The sequence below is a fragment of the Marmota monax genome, unplaced genomic scaffold (assembly GCF_021218885.2).
Source record: "Marmota monax isolate L192 unplaced genomic scaffold, Marmota_monax_Labrador192_F-V1.1 WCK01_AAM20220418_F8-fsc00001, whole genome shotgun sequence".
NCBI classification, from domain to species: Eukaryota; Metazoa; Chordata; class Mammalia; order Rodentia; family Sciuridae; genus Marmota; species Marmota monax.
In genome coordinates, this window is record NW_026693777.1 from 20858635 (window position 1) to 20883719 (window position 25085).

Consider the following 25085-nt stretch of genomic DNA (forward strand, 5'->3'; position numbering starts at 1 on the left):
ATTAATTAATTAATTTGAAACGTACAGGTTGCAACAAAAAATAATCTGCTTTGTGAACACAAAATTGTTTAATTTTGTCTAGCTTCCAACATACAGGGTAACCAGAAATGTCCCTTTTCAGACTACAACTCAAAAATCTAGATTCCCTCAAACCTCAATTAATTCTACAATTTAGTTTCTTACTATCTTCTTCACAAACTATCACTCATGCCAACTTCACCTCCTTGCTTTCCACAGAACAATTTTATAATTCTCAGCTGTAAAATACCATTTCTTCTTTTTACAGCAGATACTCTTCCTCCCTTATTCTCTTTATCAATTAAAGCATATCCATTAATTTTCTCAAAATCCATCCCTCTGTACCGCCCTGTCTGAAAGCTGATGTAACCATTTTGTACTCCATTAACTTTTGTTAGAACATTTTGCCATCTTGTGAGTCTCCTGTTTAGGATCCCTAGCTTCTACTTCTTTTGTTACTGTCTTTCCATCATATAGTACCATGTTTAACACACAATAAAGAATATGATTTACTAACAAGTTAAAGAGTCTTAATCAAGATTCATATATCAAATATTCTCCAAATATGTGCAAGTCACTAAGTACAAAAACCCAAGAATAATATATAACTATAGAAGTAGGTCTTTCTTCTCAATGCTTTGCTGTTTTGTTACAACATCAGATTGTTCCCAAAATGACATCATTATTAATTATGAGAAGTAGTTTCTCTCCAATGCCACCAAAGCCTACTGAAACCAATTTCAGGCAATTAGAATGAACAGAAACACCAGCATCAACTTAAAACTGCTCTATCACAATGGTAATCCAACTATTTTCATTTTAAGTTCCAAGGATCAAAAATATGTTTTTCAGTAAGAACACTTACTAAATTACTCTAAACACAAAATAATTGGCACTTTTGTATACTGCTTTATTATGTACATTAGCTCATCTGATAGATCTATCTGAAAAGGAAAAATAACTCCCAAAGCCAATAAACATACAATTCCTAATATGTGGAGAAGTCTAAAATCAGCCAAGATTCACTCTTTCCTGTGACTTCACCTAAAAGTCTTGCCAACCTCCCACAATAATTCAACAGTGAGATTTATACTCTTAGTCATTATGGAATAATTGGTAAAAAACTAGACAAAATATATGATAGAACAGTTTCCAGACCCTGAACAAAAATTGGTGTAAATCTATGTTCCTTGAAAGAAGAAAACATATCAGATAAGCCCTATGAATACCTTGGCTTTCTGCCAAGAGACATGTTCTAGATACTATGGCAGCAGGAAAATTCTAAGTAGACCATAGCCTTTTCAGTAATTTAAGGAGACAAAGACAGAAGTTTGTCGGGGGAAGGAGGGAGTGGGCAGAAAATACTAGAGTAACATCAGAAAGAAAAGAGCTATGCAGAAAACAATCTCCAGACACTTACACATAGGTCTACTGGAGTCTTCAACCTAATACTAATCTACACACACTTAAGGTAAAATTCTATGAAGTTGAGCAAAAAAAACAATTGTTAGAAGCTAAAAACAAAAAAGAACAACTCACAGGCCTGGGGTTGAGGCTCAGTGGTAAAGCACTTGCCTGGCACGTATAAGGCACTGGGTTCGATCCCCAGTAACATATCAAATAGATAGATAGATAGATAGATAGATAGATGGATGAATGGATGAATAAATAAATAATTCAGGGCTGAATCTGAGTTGAAACATGAGAGTTTTACCTAGCCATGTTAAAGAGAATTCAGTAAAGATTAAAAACAATACCCAAAAGGGGAAAATTTCTTTTCCAAGTAACTTAAATACATCCCAGAAAAACTCTTAATAATATTTATAGAAACACAAAAATATCTAGCATTTGACAAAGTAAAATTTACAACATCTCCTTTTATGTGCCTGCATGAACTGATTATCAAGGAAATTTAAAAAAAATTTAAGGCCAACAGTATTACAGTGAGGGAAATATCAATCAATCAAAACCAACCTAAAAATGACACAGTTGCTAGAAATATGAGACTAGAATATAAAAAGCTATTAAGTAAAAAAAGTTATTAAATACATATGCTCTAGAAGCCAGAGGAAAGATTAAGTATGTCAGGTAATGATACAGAAAAAAAGATCCAAACTGAACACCTAGAAATTAAAACTAGAGCGTTGAAAATGCTCTACCTCTTGGTAAAGTATAAAATTTTCTATTCTGTCTGGTGAATTCAGGCTCTATTCCTGGCCCTGTGTGAACTCTTGAGTTTTGTATTCTCTCAATTACTTTTGGGTGGTTCCTCCTCAGCCTCAAGTAGTTTCCTCACAGATATATACTGATCAATATTCAGTTAAATTCCCCAAAGGGACTTTTGAAGACCTGCAAAGTTCTGTCTCTTGTGTCTCTCTCCTTTCTGGTACTCTACCCTGTTAATTCTAGCTGCCTTGGCTCCCCTATCTCTTTAATTCAAGGAGATCTCTAGACTCCTCCTAGATTCTACTGGCCTTCTTCAAGCAATAGCTAGTGCAATGATAGATCTACCTCATTTGTTTCTCATCCCCAGGGATCAATGCAGTTGTCTGTTTGTTTTTGCTTAATGGTAAATGTCTTGAGGACTGCTTTTTCATTATTTTGTTTAGTTCTTTAGGTATTTCAGATGGAAGGGTACCAGTCCCTGTTAATCTATCTTGACCGGAAAATACTTCTTAGTTTAAAGGAAGATTATGACCTAAATTAACTTCATAACAGCACTGAATAATGAAATTTTCTAAAAATTGGATGTATTAAATTAATACCACTCACCTTAATATGAATAAACCTCCTGATGCAAAGAACCATAGATACTAGATCCAAGAGGGAGACAGTGAGATACAGTGAGGTCTGGGTTGTCTCGCAGATCTGAAGAATGAGACCCACAGGCAACAGAGGATAAAAAAAACCTGAATTTATATTTGAAATAGAAAGTGGAGTTCCCATAAAGGAGGGGCCCCAAGTGGGTTGCTGCTAGGTTGCAGCTGTCTAGGGGTTTAGATGGAGTTGCTGGAGGAAGCCTTTAAAGATACTGGCTAATGACTTTTGAGAAAGAGAATTTCTACATTTAATCAGAGTAAGACACTCAGTGATCATGTGACCCCTGTCCAATGAGGATGTTGATCATGTGTTGTGCTGTTTATGTGCTTGCTCTGTTCCATGACTTTGTACAGAATTTTTTCCCTATTTGCCAATCATGTCTAGTTCCTGTTTTCAAGAGTGTTCATGTGAAAGAGAAACTATTATCACACTAGAGTCTAAAAGCATATAATAAGTGTATAATATATAGTAGAGTAAGATTAATCATGAATATGAAATAGGCAAATATCATCAGGGTACAAAGAATAAATAACACTTAGCAAGAAGCTATAATAAAACGTGAACATAGGGAGGCACACCCCTCAATCCCAGTGACTGGAAAGAATGATTTTTAAGGCCTACTTAGATACTATCAATGGTATAGATCAGTAGTAAAGCATCTCTGAGTTAAATCCCTACTACTTTTCAAAAAAAAAAATAGTGAACACAGGAAAAACTCATTTTAGAAAAGATAAAAACTGAACAATTTCTCTGAAAAAAAAAATATAACCAAAATGTACCCAGGACCAAGGGTACAGCATATGATTTCATATTTGCTCAAATTAAATAGAGGAACTTATTTAAGATGAAAGGCTGTACTTGCTTATCATTAGTAGCACTACAATTCAGATCCAATATTACAAGATTTGCCTGTAGACTAATCAAAAGTAAACCTGCTAAAGGAAAAGAAGCACACCAATAAGTCTTCAGGAGAAACGTAACAGACTAAATATCTTAAATTATTGATAGGTGAAGTATAAAGAAGGAAAAATCCTTAGAATACTTTCACAGAAACTATAAAAAATGAGATTAGGAATAAGTTTTTATTTCATTCTGTGATGCTGAAGAGTCAGTCACATTGTCAGGAATAAGATTGTGGGGAAAAAAAGGCCAAATGTTTTCTCTGGTATGCAGATACTAATACACAATGGTGGGGTGGATAGAAGTTCACTGGTTTAGACAAAGGGGAATGAAGGGAAGGGAAGAGGAATGGGAATAGGAAAGACAGTAGAACAAACTGGACATAACTTTCCTAAGCTCATGTATAAATACACGGCCAGGGTAACTCCACATCATGGACAACCACAAGTCTGGGAAGTTATACTCCATGTGTGTAATAATATGCCCAAATACATTCTACTATCATGTTTATCTAAAAAGAACAAAAAGGAAGGAAAAAAGAAAGAAAGGGAGGAAGGGCGGAAGGAAGGAGATCATGAACTAAACTGAACATACCCTGGGTGGGAAAAGAAAAACCAATGACCCATTGATTCTCATCTTCAAAGATATAATACAACCTATTTTTAAAAAGGAAACCAAACATATATAAAAATATCTATGAAATGGAGAAAAAAATTACTTATGGGAAAATTACATATTTAACAGATGACAAAAAGAAACTGAGGCAAAAATTGGTCCTTTTTAAGAAAAAGAGAAAAGAAATATTATATTAATAAAAGGTTATTTACTCATAAAAGAGTAAAGGTTGTAAACACATTAAAAATTTTAAAAAACTAAGAATGACTCAGCACTGAGTTTTGTAACACCAAAGTTCCTAAGATCATTCAAGTTATCCCAAAAGCCAGACTTCACACAGGGAGATATTATTACATAGAGGAGACTATCAGACTGAAGTAGGTGTGGACACAGCCCAGGAAGCTATGCATAAATTTACTATGAATCATTTTACTACCAGAAATGTGTCAACCTAAATATAGTATGGAGTATACTGTTTCTGGCTTGGATTAAATGGCAGGAGGGTCAGTAATACAGCACCTTGGCATCTCTTCTAACTATGGACCAATTAAGAAAGGAAACACAAGGAAATAGCAAGCCTCAAAAAAAGCATACTGATAATGCTCTATTTCTCTTTCCTTGTTTCCCTAGAGCATTAGTACTCAGTAACTCTGGGGAATCAAAGAAAATTGCATTCTTTTTATACTGGAAAAGAAAAATTGGTAAGGCAGATAATATAAATAAAAAGAAAGCATTTTGTGATAAACAAAACTGAAGAGACTAAATTTTAGGGATAAAGGAAACCTGAAAAGTCCATTTGTCCAAATACTACTTCAATAAAAATGAATTCATCATTGTAAAACTGTCAAACTCCTATTTATAAGTAAACATTTTCTTTAATTATCCTGGCGTTAAAGTAAAATAAGAAGTTAGGAACTAATTTACATATTATAATCTCTCCTTTCCTAAGGTTTTCTACATTGTCAACATAAACTGATAATTCATAAATATTAATTCATATTGACCCAGGTAAATCTGTCCTGAATTTTAAGTTCTGTTGACGTTACAAAATCAATTCCAATTTTTTTCTTCCTCCTTCTCAAGCTAGCCTCCTATGCCAAAAATCACTAAAACAATTTAAGTGACCTCTAACATTCTTAATTCATAAATTCATTAAATTTGCTGGATTTAAATCAACCTTCACCATTTACCTAAAATAAAAATAGGAATTCAAAAAAACTAGAAAGGAAAATTGTATCAATTATCTATTATAGATAGGATCCTTTCAGTTTATCTGAAATCAAAAGGCAAAATATCCAACATTCTATCAATTGTAACAATCACTCCTTCAAAATTCCCATGGGATAATTTGAATTTCTAAATCTTTTTCAACATGTCATACATTAAAACTGACTGCTAGAGCTGCAGTTGTAGTTCAGTGGTAAAGCAATTGCCTAGCATGTATGAGGCACTGGGTTCAATGATTAGCATCACATAAAAATAAATAAATAAGTAAAATAAAGGTATTATGTCTTTCTACAACTTAAAAAAAAAATTAAAGGCACTGCTTTCCCACTTAATCTCCACAAGACTGGTACACTGTGAGGGCAGAAGCTGTGTTATCCCTTAGTGGTTTCTAGCACATTTTCTTAACACTGTATTTAATACTTTCTGCTCACCAATATCCTCTTACCTATCTCACAAGAATATTGCAAGGATCAAGTAGCATAATAGTTCAGAGAACTGTGCAAAATTAAAATGTCTTACACATGTCAAATGAATTTTATTTCATTATCATCTATGATTATCCTAAATCTTAGTTGGCAAGTGGTGGCATGCTCTAAGAATGGAACAAAACAAACAAACCTTATGATATGCAGGAGTTTGACTGCTCCAAAGCCTCCTTTTCTCTTTAATTCTACAGGTTCTGGCGCTCACCTAGAAGCTTTCATCAACTCCTACCCCATGTTATTCCAGCACCCCACCACCACTCCCCACCAAACATCAAGTTGTCATTCTGGAGTTTTTAGGGTTTCCACCCATTCTATCATTCCTAATAATTGGCTTTTTTTTCCTTTTAATTTTTCTTTTTTTTTCTATAATTTTCAAACTAGTATACAGACAAGATAAAAAGAATTAACAGATCAGGGTCTTATGATTATGTCTATAATGTTGAAGAAAACATTTGTGTTTCTGTGCCTTTTTAAAAATGTCAATATACATGTGTAACATTGCCTTAGCTACAATAATTTAAGACGGACACAAGGGGTACAATATCTAGGTTACATCTTAAGTTGCAAGAACACATTTTGCCTTAAGGAAAGAATCCTGATACCACAATGAAGAGGTTTAGTTTCTAGGTTTAGTTTCCATCTCTTAAATATCAATTTACTACATGATCTTTGATATGACATATCATGTCCCTAGACTTCTAGTTATTCTTCTGTAATAAAGGAATTAGGATAAATTCTTTAAAAAAAAAAAAACTTCCAGTGCAAAATTCTGGGATTTAGCCTGAACTACCATTAAAATTTTTCAACTTATCTTTAAATCAACCTTTACCATTTGCAACTAAACATACCAACAACATTCTAAATAATTTCACGGGACAAAATATCATTTGAGTAATCAGTACCAGAAATAAAGTTTCTCTTTAATCTTTTGTTTAAAAAATTCCTTTTTACCCCAAAATGCCTATTGCTTCATTATAATAGATGTTTGCCTACAAATCTTCAACATCAAATGTACAATGATTACACTTTCCTTACTGTAAACTGAATTTAAAAAAACAGCTTATATTTACTATGTTAAGCGATAAATTCGTATGAATTTTTTTCCAACACCAATTCAGGACACCTTCAGCCCCACTACATTAAAATTTTTTTTTAATTTGTAGAACAGTTTTACATAAACAAAACTTGAGAAACAGAATTTCTATAATATACCCTGCACCTAGGCTCCTTCACTGTTCATATCTTGAATTATTATGATACATTTGTCACAATTAATGAAATATTAATTAATCTCTAGTTTTCTCACATAAACATGCAAAATGTCAAAAAAATTCCAAAGAAAGACTTTTATTATAAGAGCAATGAAAACAACTTAATGAGACACATAGTAAAAAATTTACATAGAAAACATAATAATTAAGATCAAGCATATCAATTATCAATAATAAATGCAAAGAGCTTAACTCTTCTATTAAAAGAAAAAAATGTTCAGATCGGTATATGAAATTGTTACGTGTAAGGAAACACACCTGAAACAAAGTTAATTGGAAAATGTTTGAAAAAAGGAAATGAGCGAAAGTATAACAGACAAATACAATCAAAAAGAAAGCACTGATTATAATCTAAATAACTGACAAGTTAAAATCCAGGCCAAAAAGTACATACCAAGACAAAAGTATGCTAAAACCCAAATTAACAGTAAGGAAAATAAATCAGTTATAAATATTTTCAATTCATTGAATAGCACAATCACAAGCTTTATAAAGAAAAAATCTATAGGAGATGCATTGAGAAATTAGTAGAAATAAAATAGTAGGTAAAGCAATAGAAGACCTAAGAAATGTAATCAATAATCTTATACTAAATTTATTATACTGAACTTTGTGCTCTGATAGAGAAAACAACCTCATTTCAAGTATACATGGACTATTCACAAAAACTAAACATATGAGGGCTGTGGTTGTGTCTCAGTGGTAGAATACTCACCTAGCATGCACGAGGCACTGTGTTTGATCCTCAGCACCACATAAAGGTAAAATAAAGATATTGTGTCCACCTAAAACCTAAAAATAAAAATTTTTTAAAAATTGACCACGAGGCCATTAATCTCAATAAGCTCAATAGAGTAGAAACAATGCAAACTTGATTCCTCTTATCACAGTGCAATAAAACTACGTAAGAAAACCAGCAACAATGAAAAAGCTCTCCTATTTTTTTTTAAAGTGCTCTATTAAATGAATGAGATGGAAATCTCAAAATCTGTAAAAACAGGGGCTGGTGTTGTAGCTCAGTGGTAGAGCACCTGCCTAGCATGCATGAGGGCACTGAGTTCAATCCCCAGAACCACATAAAAATAAACAAAAAATAAAGGTATTGTGTCCATCTCCAATGAAAAAAATATTTTGTAAAACTTATCTACCAAAAGAAAGAAAAATTTCCAAATGAAAAGAGAGCCCACCGCCCAAAAAAAAAAAGTAAATCCTAGATGAAAATATGAATGAATTCAGTAATAACCTGGGAATCAGGAAAGCCTAGCAGTGACTCAAAATCAAAACACAAAAAATATGTTAATGTTTGAATCTAGAAATATCCCCATAAAAGCTCATGTTTTATGAAAATTACCCCTAACAGCAAAGTTCAGAGGTGAAATTATTCTATTATAGAGCTATAACCTCATCAGAGGATTAATCCATTTGATGGATTAATAATTTGGATGAACTACTAGGAGGTAACTGTAGGCAGGTGGAATGTGCTTAGAGGAAGGAAGTCACTGGGGGTGTGTGTATACCTTGTCCTTGGCCCCTCTGGCTCTCACCCTCTTTTCCAGCTGCCAAGAGCTAACTTTCCTCTGCAAGAGGCTTCCACTATCATGTCTGCCTTACCCTCTGGCCCAGAAAAAAGGAGTTACACACTATGAACAGAACTTCTGAAACTGAGATCTAAATAAACTTTTCCTCTAAGTTGTTCTTGTCAAGTATTTGACCATAATACTGTGATGTAAAGCTAACACAATACTTTTAATTGATAATTCCAACAATAAAAATGGATTTTAAGGTTTATACTGGGGTGGGGGGAGCAAAGGCAGAAAATAAACTGTCAGAAAAATATGTGGTTGTTAAATAAGCACTACTAAGCACTGAGTTGTTGCTGGCCCAAACCCAAATGGATTAAAAGTGTAAAGTACGCCACAGATTTTCAAGATGTGATAATACCAAATAAAATTAAAATACATTGATAAATTTCATTTTGATTATATATTCATGTTGAACACTGGGAATGATATTTTGGATACATGTGATAATGTCTGGACGTATATTTTAATTAAAACTTCGTAATTTTTCGTGTGTAATTTAAAATCTGTATTAGCCAAATATGGCTCACAATTTCTACTGGACAGCAGTAATTTTAGGCTGTGACTCAACAATTCCCTGACCCTGTGACCACCCTGAAGATAAAGTTTTACAAATAAATATAGACCATTATTCCCTGAGACATTATTTGGAATGGGAAAGATTAGACATACCCCAGTACATGCCAGGAGTGGTGGTGCCTGCCTATAACCCCAGAGACTGAGGAGACTGAGGCAGGAGGATTGAGAGTTCAAAGCCAGTCTCAGCAAAAGCAAGGCACTAAGCAATTCAGTGGGACCCTGTCTCTAAATAAATCACAAAATAGGGCTGGGGATGTGGCTCAGTGGTCAAATACCCTTGAGTTAAATCCCTGGTTGTTGAAAGCCACAGCCAAAGGGGCCCCAGCAAACTTCCAGCTGCCAGCAAACTTCCAGCTGCTGGCTGATGATTGGCTCACAGCGGCCCCAGCAACATCTAGCTGATTGGCTCCTCGGCCCCAGCAACATCTAGCTGATTGGCTCCTCTGCGGTGATGCTCATTGGGCTGTTTCCCTGCCCTTTCAGACCACGGAGCTGCTCATTGGGGGACTTTTTTGACTCCACCCACGTGACCCAGCCAATCGGCCTCAAGAGCAGGAGGATTGTGGGAGGTGGGGAGAAGCTTGGGTGGGAGAGAGAGGCTTGTGGAAAGCCGGTGGTGGCAGTTGAGGCTCTGAGGGTTTTTCCTGAGAGGCTATTTTGTTTGGCGTGTGTGGTTCTAAAAATAAAGTTAGTTTCTTTTGACAAGTGGCTCCTGATTGTGCCCAGCCAGACTGCGGCATTCGGTGGCTCGCACGGGGAGCGACTGAGGGTAAGTGAAACTGCTCGCCCCTGAGGGCAGGGCGAGAGGATGGGTAGCCATTTTAAGATTCCTCTTTTATTTTGCTTCACTTTTGTTTTAAGTTGCCTGTCCCTGGAGATGAGTGAGACGGAAGAAAAACCGCTCACATCTGAGGAAAAACTATTTACGTCTGAGGAACAGATAGGGAGAAAGGACGGATGCCCATGTCAGGAGGATAGAAAGGCTATAATGACTTTTTGTTGTTCCCTTTTTATTTCATTCTGTCTCGGTTTTGTTTGGCGTCATCTTGTTGGGTTGTATTATAGTAGAAATACGGGATCAGAAATTAGTAAAAAACAAACTGAAAGAGTGTTAAGTAAATTGTTAGAGGAAGGAGGCATCCCAGTAAAATCAAGAGCAGTCAGGGCATACGTTGATACAATACAAAAATGTAGCCCATGGCTTTTTAAGGAGGAGTTGTTAAATATATCACAATGGAACCATCATGGTGAAGATTTAAAAAGAATAGAAAAGAAAAGCCCAGGGACTCTGCCAGTTGGCACATTGCCATTGTGGACATTCGTATCTTGTTTGCTTAGTCCAAAGCCTTCAGTTCAGACAATGGTAGAGGAAGGAGAAGACATAATGATTCAAGTAAAAGAGAAGGTCTCTCAAGTTAGTCAGACAGAGGAAAAGATTCAAGTAAAAGAGAAGGCCTCTCAAGCTAGTCAGACAGAGACAGAAAGTGTAAAACAGAAAAAGCCATCAGGGGGAAAGTTACAACAGGAGACTGCTACTAACACCTTTCTATCACCAGAGGGTGTAAGTGTCCAGCCAACAGCACCACCTCTACAGGAGACTGCTACTAACACCTTTCTATCACCAGAGGGCGTAAGTGTCCAACCAACAGCGCCACCTCCATATGCTGGGAGGCCCCCAACCCCCGCAGTTGATAGTTGGGATCCTGAGACAAGATCTCAAATATTAACATGCCCTGTATTTGAGGCAGGAGGGCAGCGATTTTACCAAGTTTTAAATTTCAAAACAGTGAAGCAGCTAAAAGAGGCTGTAACAACCTATGGTCCTCAAGCACCCTTCACTGTAAGCATGGTCGGATCCATTAACAACTTGAACATGACGCCAGCAGATTGGGCTAATATGTGTAAAGCTGTGCTAAATGGAGGACAATACCTGTTATGGAAGGTTGCCAATGAGGAATTTTGCAAGGAGACGGCTAGGCGAAATGCAGCAGCTGGTTATCCTCAGAGAAATCTAGATATGTTGTTAGGAAAGGGACCTTATGAGGATCAGCAGCAACAAATTGCATATGATCCTGGCGTATACGCACAAATTGCTGCAGATGCAATTAAGGCATGGAAGACTTTACAAGGACATGGAGGTTTACAAGGTCAATTATCTAAGGTAATACAAGGAGCTAATGAACCTTATGCTGAATTTGTAGATAGGCTTATTCAAACAGCTACCAGAGTTTTTGGGAATACAGAACAAGCAATGCCATTACTAAAACACCTGGCTTATGAGCAAGCGAATCGTTGGTGCAGAGATATCATTAGACCATGGAAACATGAAGATTTAAACACATATATTAAATTATGTAGAGACATTAATGAACAAGAGCAAGTCGTGGCAGCTGCAGTAAAACAGGCTTTAGATGCCAGAGACATTAATGAACAAGGGCAAATTGTGGCAGCTGCAGTAAAACAGGCTTTAGATGCCAGGCCAAGAACATGCTACAATTGTGAACAAACAGGACATTTTAAAAGGAATTGTCCCATTGGAGGAGGGTTTAACAAAACTAGGTATCAAAGGACTAGAATACCAGGTATTTGCCCATGGTGCCGTAGAGGGAGACATTGGGCTAATGAATGCCGTTCTCAAACCACCATAGAGGGTACTCCATTATCAAAAAACTAACAAGGACCAGGTGTTTATCCACGATATCGTGGAGAAAGGCATCGGGCTCCATTGCCAAAAAATGGACAGGGGGGCCCAATGCTCCGGGGCCCAAAACCACAAATATACGGAGCACTGGAGGAACCCAGCAACCCCATCAGGGTAGTGCCCAGGACACATTGTCCATCAGATCCCTCATCAGACAAACCAGAGGGAGCGCAGGGTTGGACATCTGCGCCTCCGCCAGAGCAGTACTAACTCCAGAGATGGGAGTTCAAATCATTCCCACAGGGGTGAAAGGACCTCTTCCCAAAGGAACAGTAGGCTTATTATTGGGACGCAGCTCTTCTACTCTAAAAGGACTTATGATAAGTCCTGGGGTAATTGATCCCGATTATGAAGGTGAAATAAAAATTATAGCCAGTTCTCCAAAGGGTATATCAGTAATTTCACCAGGAGATAGAATAGCACAGTTACTAATAATACCCAGCCTACATGATAAATTTTCCAGTCGTACTGTAGAAAGAGGTTCCAAGGGATTAGGCTCCACAGGTGTAGATTGGGCTATGCTTTCTTTAAATTTAGATTCTCGCCCCATGCTAAAACTAAATATTCAAGGACATGAATTTAATGGGCTACTGGATACAGGTGCAGACCTTAGCATCATCTCTCGTCAAGAATGGCCAAAACATTGGCCATTACAACAAGCCACTCAAACGCTTCGAGGCCTAGGAGTGGCAACTAATCCCCATAGAAGTGCAATGGTATTAGATTGGAAGGATCCTGAAGGATGTGAAGGAACTATACAGCCATATGTATTGGATCATCTTCCCATAAATTTATGGGGACGAGATGTCCTAGATCAATTAGGTTTGACATTAACAAATAACATCAACCAAAATGCACCCACTATTATGACTAGACAAGGTTTTAGGAAAGGAAAAAGATTAGAAAAACAAGAACAAGGTATAGCAGCACCAATACAAATAGATCAAGGAACAGACAGACATGGGTTGGATTTTCAGAAAGGGCCACTGAGACAATAAAAATTACTTGGAAATCAGAAAGACCAGTATGGGTTCCTCAGTGGCCCCTGACTAAAGAAAAGATACAAGCAGCCCATGACCTGGTCAAACAACAATTAGCAGAAGGACATATACAACCTTCTGTATCTCCCCATAATACTCCCATTTTTGTCATCAAAAAGAAATCTGGTAAATGGAGATTATTGCAAGATTTAAGAGCCATTAATAATGAGATGGTTATTATGGGACCTGCTCAGTCAGGGATTCCTCAGTTGTCTGCTTTGCCAAAAACCTGGTATGTTTTAGTTATAGATATTAAAGATTGTTTTTTTTCAATTCCAATTCATCCTGAGGATAGTCCACGTTTTGCATTTACTATCCCTGCACTGAATCATGAAGGTCCTGATCAGAGATATGAATGGAAAGTACTCCCTCAAGGGATGGCTAACAGCCCAACTATGTGTCAAATTTATGTTAACAAAGTAATTCAGCCACTTAGAAATCAAAATCCTGAACTACAAATATTTCACTTTATGGATGATGTATTATTAGCACACAAAGATAAAAACACATTGCTAGAATGTTATGCCACACTTACAAACTTATTAAAAAATTATAATCTAGAGATAGCAATAGATAAAGTACAATTAAATTTTCCAATTAATTATTTAGGAGTTCTATTATCCTCAACCATGGTCCGTCCACCAAAAATTCAAATACGAGTAGATCAACTCAAATCACTTAATGACTTTCAAAAGTTATTAGGAGACATAAATTGGATAAGGCCTTATTTAGGTATACCAACAGGAGAGTTGGGACCTTTATTTGATATCCTAAAAGGTCCATCAGATCCAAATTCACCCCGAATGTTAACGCCTGAAGCAAGAAAGGCATTAAAAATCATTGAAACATATATGGAAAATATGCATTTGGATAGAATTGATATAAGTTTGCCTTTATTATTTATTGTACTACCAACAAAAAATATTCCTACAGGAGTATTTTGGCAAGAAGGTCCATTATTATGGATACATTTATCTTATTCTCCTAACACTATTCTTACTAGGTATCCTGAGGCTGTAGGACAATTAATACTCAAAGGAATAAAAGCAGCAAAGGGAGTGTTTGGAATTTCTCCCAATAAAATTATTACTCCATATACTATGAATCAAATTGATGAGTTAGCTAATGAGTTAAATACTTGGGCAATAATCATGTGCAAATCTAATGTTTCATTTGATAACCACTTACCATCTAATCCTTTATTGTCTTTTTGGTCATTGCATCCTGTAATTTTTCCAAAAATGACAAGAAAAACACCTATCATGAATGCTCCAAATATATTCACTGATGGGTCAAATAATGGTACAGCAGCAGTAGTTACCCCTGATCAAACTTTTACATTTTTAGTACCCAAACAATCAGCTCAAAAGGTAGAGCTTAATGCAGTTTTACAAGCTTTTGTGATGTTTAAAGATTCTGTATTTAATTTATTTTCTGATAGTCAGTATGTAGTTAATGCTATAGTATCTCTTGAAGATGCTGGTAGGATTTCCCCTTCTTCTACTGTTTTCTCTTTGCTTTCCACTATACAAAGTCTAATCTGGGACAGAAAAGATCCATTCTTTATAGGACATATCAGGGCACATACAGGATTGCCTGGAGCCCTTAGTTTGGGCAATGATTTAGCAGATAAAACTACACATGACATACATATTTTCTCTACACTAGAAGAAGCTATAAATTTTCATAAAAAGTTCCATGTCAATGCTAATACTTTACAAAAGCGTTTTAAAATAACTAAGGAACAAGCTAGACAAATAATAAAACAATGTCAAAATTGTGTGACCTTTTTACCACAAGTTAATCTTGGAGTCAATCCTAGAGGATTGATACCTAACCATATTTGGCAGATGGACGTCACACACTTGCCAGAATTTGGAAAATTAAAATATTTGCATGTTACAGTTGATACTTCTTCTGGATTTTTGATGGGCTCCCTTCATGCCGGAGAAAAAACTAAAGATGTTATAGCTCATTGCTTACAAAATTTTGCCACTGTGGGTGTTCCAAAACAGTTAAAAACAGATAATGCCCCTGGTTATACTTCTACCTCTTTTAAACAATTTTGCTCAACATTTGGCATTACTCATATAACAGGAATCCCATACAATCCACAGGGACAAGGCATAGTTGAAAGAGCTCATCAAACTATTAAAATGTACTTATTAAAGCAAAAAGAAGGAATTGGGAAGGGGTATATATTCCCCAAAGATAAACTTAAAATAACCCTTTTTACTCTAAACTTTTTAAATTTGGATTCATCAGGACTTAGTGCTGCGGAAAGGCATATGTGTCCAAAAAATGTACATAAGCCCAAGGTACTTTGGAAGGATATTCTAACAGGACAATGGAAAGGTCCTGACCCAGTAATTGTCTAGAGTCGGGGGTCTGTTTGTGTGTTTCCACAGGGAGAACAGCAGCCGATTTGGATGCCAGAGAGATTAACCAAGGTCCTGACCCAGTGATTGTCTGGAGTCGGGGGTCTGTTTATGTGTTTCCACAGGGAGAACAGCAGCCGATTTGGATTCCAGAAAGATTAACTAAAGCGATTTCTACAGACCAAAAAGAAGATGATTTGGCTCAAATCCATAACAACTGATATCCAAAATTCCAGTTTGGCTATTCTTACATCTGCAACAGAACCAGGATGCTTTTTTAATATCTATTTTATTATTGCCCTTTGCCATATCATGAAGTTCTATTTTGTTTTTTGAGCTCATACAGACCTAAGTTAATGTTTTGCTGATCAGTTCTATTTTTTGACTATAGAGTTTTTAAACATTGCAATGGAGATTTCACCTGTAAAAAGTTATAAGGCCTTTACTATAATGTTATGTGTTGTATGTATTATATTATGTGTGCACACTTGTGTTTTGTGTTATATGTTTGAATGTACGTATGTCCATATATCATATATGATGAGCGCTCATGATAAAATGGATCCAAATATTTTTTTTTCACGTGATTTATATGGTTTAATTTAAATTGGGTAAACAACTGTTGAGGATTGTTTTAATACGTAAACAAAAAAGAAGGTTAACAGATCTGTTTGTTTACTTTCACCTTTCCTTTTCATTATATTTAATAATTCTCTTAAAGATAATGTAAATTGTTAAGAAAATTGTTTTCTTTTAGTGCCTTCTGTAATGTTACATAATTTTTTCTTTAGCCATTATTGCCAGAATTCCTATCTTCATCCCAGTGCCGGTGAAGACAATGTAAATTGTTAAGAAAATTGTTTTCTTTTAGTGCCTTCTGTAATGTTACATAATTTTTTCTTTAGCCATTATTGCCAGAATTCCTATCTTCATCCCAGTGCTAGTGAAGTCAAAGATAAAACCAATCTACAGCTTCTACAATAGCCATCACTGAACTGCTTGCAGAACTTGCCTGGACACATTGTGAGCTCACCTGTATGCATTGCGAACTATCTGTTGGTACAGCGAATTGTGGTAGTGCTGGAGTATTTTTGCTGATGGTGTCACCGGTGGTACAATTTTTCAAAGGAGCCCTCAATTGGCTTAATGTCATGGCATTTTGCATCCTCCTCTACTAGTGATGGTCTAAAATTTGGGGGCCAACAGAGGTGAGGCAAAGAACCTCACCCCCCCACAGGTGCAAAGGCCTATCCACAAGTATGGCTGTATGCTGGACCGGTAGTCAGTGACGGGTATGATCCAATTGCAGTGGTACCAACCTAAGACAGGAGGCTGACGCCTAGAGGTCAGTTCATCCGATGACGGGTAAGGACCATATGTTGAATTGGACTGCCTAACAGGCACGGTCCCTAAGCCACATGCTTGTTGTTTAAACAGAGAGGGGGAGATGTTGAAAGCCACAGCCAAAGGGGCCCCAGCAAACTTCCAGCTGCCAGCAAACTTCCAGCTGCTGGCTGATGATTGGCTCACAGCGGCCCCAGCAACATCTAGCTGATTGGCTCCTCGGCCCCAGCAACATCTAGCTGATTGGCTCCTCTGCGGTGATGCTCATTGGGCTGTTTCCCTGCCCTTTCAGACCACGGAGCTGCTCATTGGGGGACTTTTTTGACTCCGCCCACGTGACCCAGCCAATCGGCCTCAAGAGCAGGAGGATTGTGGGAGGTGGGGAGAAGCTTGGGTGGGAGAGAGAGGCTTGTGGAAAGCCGGTGGTGGCAGTTGAGGCTCTGAGGGTTTTTCCTGAGAGGCTATTTTGTTTGGCGTGTGTGGTTCTAAAAATAAAGTTAGTTTCTTTTGACAAGTGGCTCCTGATTGTGCCCAGCCAGACTGCGGCACCTGGTACCAAAAAAAAAAAGAGAGAGAGAGAGAGAGAGAGAGAGAGAGAAAAGAAAGAAATATCCCAATACAACCTGACTGAATAAACTTTTTTACATAAATACAAGGGATATTATACAGCTGTACAAGAGTCAGAAGATTTCCATGCACTGATGTGGAGGACTCTTGAAGATATTCTATCATAAAAACACAAACAAAGTAAGAACAAGGTAAAATATATGGTATTCCAGCTTTTAACAAAAAACAAATTAGTTTTCTAAAAGGAAACACCAGGAAAAAAAATTAAAAGCTAATAAAAAGTTACATTAAAAGGCGTGAGAAGGAAAGGAGGGAGAAAATGGGGATGAAAAAACAGACTCATAAGTATATCTTATGGGGTAGTTTTGCTATTTGCACTAAGTGAATGTTTTGCATAAATTAAATCCAGAGTAATAAAAAGAAAACAAACCTAAATTTATACTGGATTAAAATAACCACACAGAAAAGAATTATTTAAAATAACTTTCACCCTGGCTACAGGGTGTATTATTTTTTTAATATTTGTTAGTTGTAGTTGGTCACAATACCTCTATTTTATTTATTTTTTTTATGTGGTGCTGAGATCGAACCCATGGCTTCGCATGTGCTAGGCGAATGCTCTACCTCTGAGCCACAATCCCAGCCCCTACAGGGTATATTCTAAGGGGAAAGAGAACTGTTAAATCTTGAAATCCATTCAATTTTATGAGAACAGTGGTACTGTGATTTGAAAAAGAAAACATTTCACATCTTGTTGGATAAAAGAAATAAGTAAATATATTATTAGAAACTAAGACTTTTATTATGGTAGAAAAAACATGAAATACAAAATTTTAAAAAGTTAAGACAAAATAAACTCTGTGTTAAATTGGGATGTAGATGTAAATTTACATTTTAAATAAACAGTATATCTTAGCTCTGTCCAACAAGAGGTCTTTAGAAGCAACTGATACACCTGAAAAAATTATCTTGGCACCCAGATCTTGGTTCCTGTATTTGGCAGGGAAAGTGTAAAATGGGAGCCCAGGAGATCATTTTGTGCCTGAAAGCAAGTTTGAAGACTAGAAAAGAATATATACCAAAAGATAAACACATATGTAAAGACACAAAGACATAGAGGCTCCCTGGCCAAATTTGAACATGAAATTAAAGTTATCATAAACGACTGTAAATAAAAGGCTCTGGAGCTCATGGAGGTGGCAGGGCTGGGTTGTGGGTAGCCAGAGAAGGGTGGACTTGATTTCTTTGGCTTTTTGACCAGATATGAGGTACCCAGTGTGGGACGCCCAATCCAATTGGGGTTCAGCTTGCCGTGAATCCAACATACTTAGTTGGGCTTCTAAAGTTTCCAAGTTGACAGGAAAATCGTTAGTTTCTCCTTCTTTGAAGAGGTTTTAAAATCAAATATGGGAAAATCAGAGAGAAAACTGCTCTTCCCATGGTCAGCTCGTTCATGGTATACAGTTGTGTGAACAACCAAAGATCAACGGACAAAAAAGCAAATATCATTTGCCACTAACCAAGATCACCTCTGCAAAAAAGGAATGCAAATAACTTTTGGCAGGATTTTGTTTGTCTGATAGAATTCAGATGTAGGAGAAAAAAACTTTTCAAAATACTGAGAACGTTTAAAATATGCATTTGAAGAGATCAGCATTTCTAACTGACTAAGCCAAAAGGAAACTTATGCTGTGGCAGAGTTTAGTGATCCATCTTCACCTAGTGTTCTTTCAGTCACAGTATGGGAAGCACTGTTGAAAATTCCAACCAAAATAGGGAGCTGAAGGCAGTTCATTTAAAAAACGCTCCTAAAAGTTCAAACTTAAAATTTCAGATTTCAATAGGTTTGTAAAACATAGTTTTCCCCAAATCTCTGGACTCTAAAAGAAAACTGGTACAAAAATGGAAATTTAAAAGTCACATACAAACAGCTTATATTATATTTTACATTTTATAAATAATGCATACTATTGTCCATACTTGAAAGTTACATTATAGTTTTGTTATAAAGTATGTATTTTGACCTGGCAACATGGTGGGTGTTTTCTTTTTATACAGTGGAGAAATTTTAAGTGTGCGCTAAGGCACGTGGAAGACTAATTTATTTGCACAAGGTACTAAGATTTTTTTTCAAGAAACAGCTGTCAAATCTCAAAGTTTTTATGACTGGCTTATTTCACGTAGCACAGATCCATCCATTTACCCGTAAATATCATAAAGTCATTCTTCTTTATGGCTGAGTAATACTCCATCATGTATGAAGGTCAAATGTTTACTCTGGCATATAGAAGCCAAACCACAATGAGGGGGCAGGTAAAAATTTTTTAAAAAGAACCGAAGTTCAGTGGAGTGGACAAAAGGGAATGAAAGGAAAGAAGAGAGAACGAGAAAAGAAATGTGGAATTAATCTGACTTAACATTCCTATGTATATATACATAAAAACATATCACAATGAATTTTATCACCATGTACATCCACAAGAAATTAATTTTTAAAAATAACTATGGGGGCTGGGATTGTGGCTCAGTGGTAGAGCACTCGCCTAGCACTGGCACGACCCAGGTTCCATTCTCAGCACCACATAAAAATAAAGGCATTGTGTTGTGTCCATCTACAAAAAAGATTTTCTCTCTCTCTCTCTCTCTCTCTCTCTCTCTCTCTCTCTCTCTTAAAAAAAAATAAAAATAACTATGGCAGTAAGGTAAGTAAAGGGAAAACAGGAGGAGGGAGGGGGAGGGAGAGGAATTAGGGACTGAATTAGAACAGATATATTTCATGCTTTTATAATTATGTCAAAATGAATTTTTTGTCATGTATAACTAAAAAGAACCAATTAAAAAAAATCTCAAAGTGAAGCCATTAATGTTGTATACTAATGCACTACTGAAGTTTAAATTTGTGGCACAATCATTAAATTTGTGGCACAATCACAAATGAGTTTTGTCTATGTTTCCATAAACTAATTTCTGCCTTCTGATTTATAATTTCCAGAAAACTATTCCCATTTTTGCCAAACTTAATTCTGAGTTTTGATATATAGTCATTAGTCAAATTTAAAATGCCTCTAATTTCAACACTAACAAAACTGGTTGTAATCAAATTTTAAAGTAGTAATAATAATTTGGCCTCTCCTTTAAAAAAAAAAATCAGAGACTATGCATCTGGGGGGGAGAGGCGGTGGGGGGGGGGGGGTAGTTCCACAAACAGTATGGCAGAAACTTGAACCATTCTAATCCTTCTGCAGACAACAATTCAATAAAATACATACAATTACTACTACTTGAAGACAGGGCCATGAACAAAAGCAGGCAGATCCTGGATGACAGTATATATGTTTAGAATGAGAGAATGACAAGTGGTAAATTTCCAAACACATTGCAGACAGCATGTCAGTCCACAATCAGCAGCCACACACAAAGTAGCTAAAATTTCTAACAGAAAAACCACAGTTTTTTATTTGCTGTTTTATTTTCCAGAGAACCAGAGAAGTACTCAAGGCAATCACAAATTATGAAAAATGAGGGAAGAAATTACAGAAAGGAAAGAGGCCAAATGTGGAGATCTTAAATGCTATGTTAACTCTTCTCAAATCTGTAGCAAGCCTACTGAATGACCAACAAACTGCAGGGAACTACACCTAAGCTGGAGACTCTACCTAATGATAAAACAACTGAACTGAGAGTTGAAATTCCCTCTAAGATACAGAGTTTACAATAATACAACCAAATTAATTATCTGCTAACACAAAGATAGAAGCTCTTTTTGAATAAATAAAAAGAATCCACTAGATACAAACCACAAAGCATGTTATCAATTACATTAACATACCAAGGCCAGGAAAATGACATTAAATAAACAAACCATAGATAATGACTTAGTGGACCAGATGTTGTCAGCAGACAAGCATTTTAAAACAGCTAAAATAATTATGACCAATGAATAAGAGAAAATACATACTCATAGGGGAAAAAAAACATAAAAGAGGCAAATAGAAATTCTGTAATAAGAAAAAATATCTGAAATTTTTAAAAAACCATAACTAGATGGACTTAAAACAAATTGAAGATGACAGGAAAAAGTCAGTGAACCTAGGGATAGATTAAAAGAAACTATCCATTCAGAAGAACAAAATAGTTGAAAAAAGAAAATAAACAGTCTCGGGGCCCTGAAATTTTTAAATAAATAAAACCACTAACATTTATATCCCAGAAGAACAGTAGAATGCAAATGGTAAGTAAAAATTATTTGAAGAAACAATAACTAAAAATTTCCCTAGATCTGATAATAAACACAAACTTACAGTGGCAAGAACCTCTGCTAACTCTAAGTATAAACATAAGTATACATGTTTATATACTTATAACATTTCTTTTGGGTATCTTGAAGAAACTAGAGACACATGTTATATACAAATCAAACCAAGGACTTCTCATAAAAATAACAGAACAACATCTTGCTAAAAGAACCGTTAAAATGACCTGCAAAAGCAAAAGCAAAACAAAAATACCTGCAGATGAAAGAACTAAGAGAATTTATTATCAGCAGGACTCCACTTAGAAGAACTACTAAGGAAGTTCTTCAGGTTGGAGAAAAACAATACTAGATCAAAACCTAAGTCTTCAGTAAGACAAAAAAAAATCATCAGAAACAATAAATATATGGGTAAATATTGTTCTTAGTTTCTTTAAAATACATATGACCATATGAAACAAATAGTGTAACAGTGTTTTGTGGGAATTATAATGATGCACACATCAATATAAAATACAGAACAACTATTAACATGAAGCAAAAGGCAGGGAGTAAATGGACCTATCTGGTTGTACAATTTCTAAATTTAATGAGAAATGAAACAATAATAACTCTAAGAGAACTGAACAGTTAAGGATATATATTGTAATCCTAAAAGACTGAATGAAGATATCACAAAGAGGTATAAATAGCCAGGAAATATATTAAAACAAAAAATTATTGAAATAAACCAAATAAAGGAAGTAATGGAATAAAGACAAGCTACAAAATAGAGAATAAACAATTATCAAATAATAAACAGTAGGCCTAAATCCAATTAAATCAATAATCAGGGGCTGGGGATGTGGCTCAAGCGGTAGCGCGCTCGCCTGGCATGCGTGCGGCCCGGGTTCGATCCTCAGCACCACATACAACCAAAGATGTTGTGTCCGCCGAAAACTAAAATAAATAAATAAACATTAAAAAATTCTTTAAAAAAAAAAAATAAATAAAAAAAATAAATCAATAATCAAAGTAAAACTTAATAAATTATTCACTCCAAAGAAAAAGCAAAACTGGAGGTCAGTCTCAAGGAGCCAAATGTGGAATCATCTGAGAATTAAAATAAATGGCAGTCATCTGGTAGCAGAAGGTAAAATAAGAATGTGAGGGTATGTGAGAGAGAAAAGAATGCCTTCTAAATAAAGGGGAAAATTACCATCATATTAGTAACTGAATCAATCAAAATTCTTCAAAAGTATATAAAAGTAGTGAATAAAGTCTGATGAGAAACCAGACATTTACAGTCTCAAGATTACAGACCCTTAAGATACATCTTAATTACAAGGAGGAAAAAATAGTACCTTTATAGGGATGAAAACTGGCAGGTGATCAAAGTTAATATCACCAATAATGGGACATAATATGTTTCAGGAACAAAACATCACTACTGTGGTATGCCTGCCAAAAATACATAACCTGATTCGACTTAAAAGGAAACATCCAAACTAAAGAACATTTCACAAAACAACTGGTCAATGTTTCAAAAAGGTGTCATAAAGCAAAGGCAGAGAAAGTTTTCCAAATAAAAGAAACAAAACAGAACCAATAACAACTCAAAGTTCTGAATTTATTCCTGAATTAGGAAAAAGTTTTCTTTTGCTATACATGATCAATTACTAAAATTTAAATAAGACCTAAAGATAGACTAAGATTTAACAAATATATAGACTAAATGAATAATGTTTATAGATAACATCTTTTGGTTACTTCAGAATATCCTACATTTCATAAAATAACATTGAAGTTTTAGAGAATCATGTCTGCCAACTTTCCAATAATTCAGAAAAATAATACATATATAATAAAAAGATAAAATTATAAAGAAAATGTGGTAAAATACTAACATTTAGGGAATCAGATAAAAGCTAAAGAATTCTTTGTACTATTCTTGAACTTTCTTTACAAATCTGAAGTTATTTTTAAAATCTAAAACTTTAAAAAAAAAATTTAAAGGTTACTGGGATAATAATTTTGGGACTGGAACAAAGGAGAAAACCTAACCGAAGACAAGCTGAAGGAGAGGGAAGATTCTGCTCAACTCTAAAGTTCAAAATTTGACAGCACACATTAACAGGAACTGAAATCATGTCTGTCAATATCTGCCTTTTATCTGATTCATTCCCAGAGCCAGGCAGTGTCAGCCACAACAGGGCACACTCAATAAATATCTGAAATAACTGAACCTACATATAAAGAACCACCAGCACTGACAATCTGCATGAGAAAACAAACCAAGTAGCTCTTCCTAGTAGCTGAATCCTTATTTTGACTAAACTTTTAGACCTCAAAAGAGAAAAAGTAAGATAAAAGAAAGTAATCACTCAAATTTTAATGAGGATGAGATAGACAAAGGTTTGGAACCTCTCGACCTATATTCCTCCAGTCTTAAAATTTCAACATGTAAGTGTTCCAGAGACACAAGTTAAAGATAAGGACAGTATATCCAGGTGCATGATTGCGATCTCAGTAACGTGGGAGGCTGAGGCAGGAGGATCCAAAGTTTGAGGACAACCTCACCAACTTAGTGTGAGACCTTATCTCAAAATAAAAAGAGCCTGGGTTCTAAGCCCAGTATGGGGGAGAGGAGGCGGGCGCATGCATAAGGACAATATTTGGAACTTTTCTACCAATCACCAACAGATTTTTTAAAAAAAATCCCATCAAATGAAATTACCCTTTTTCTAAACCTAAATTCAAAGACTCACTAAAATTATTTTCTTTTCATTTTGAAGGCTTTGGGACTGTTAGATAATATTTGAGAATGGTTCTTCTGAAGAACCTACTTCTACTACCTAGACTCCTCTATGAAATTTAACTAAAATGAAAAGTTGAACAGGACAATTCAGGTCTAAAAACAAAATACATATCAGTAAACAATTATCCTTCAAATAACTGTTCACCAACTGCCCTACAGAGCAAAAAGTATGGTCCATAGATCTACTGAGATCTCCAAAATCTTTTCAGGAATCCAAAAGACCAAAACTATTTTCATAGCAACACTAAGATATTATTTGCCTTTTTCACAAAGTTAATATTTGTATGGACAGTGCAAAAAACAAAGGTGAGTAAAACTTTTTTATACAAACCGAGGTATTGACACCAAACTATTTTAATTAAGCACAGTTAAAAAAAAAAAAGTAAAAAATGTTCATTTGATAAAGTTTCAGATTTTAGAATTCAAAAACTTTCACTTGATAGTTTAATATAATATCCAAAAAGTATACCTACCATCATCTAACAAGCAATTAAAATACTTCTCCCTTCCC

General features: G+C 35.5%; 1 protein-coding gene across 10 annotated transcripts in view; it reads right to left on the bottom strand.

The window, feature by feature from the left end:
- Nucleotides 1-25085, bottom strand: part of Fut8 (fucosyltransferase 8) — a 337433-nt gene that overhangs the window by 273762 nt on the left and 38586 nt on the right. For 4 of the 10 annotated variants that reach the window (XM_058584587.1, XM_058584582.1, XM_058584585.1 and 1 more), the window contains one exon: nucleotides 8052-8128. The exons of the other annotated variants lie outside the window; for them this stretch is intronic. The gene's annotated coding sequence lies outside the window, so the exon portion shown is untranslated. The remainder of the gene's footprint in view (nucleotides 1-8051; nucleotides 8129-25085) is intronic. 10 annotated transcript variants of the gene reach the window in all.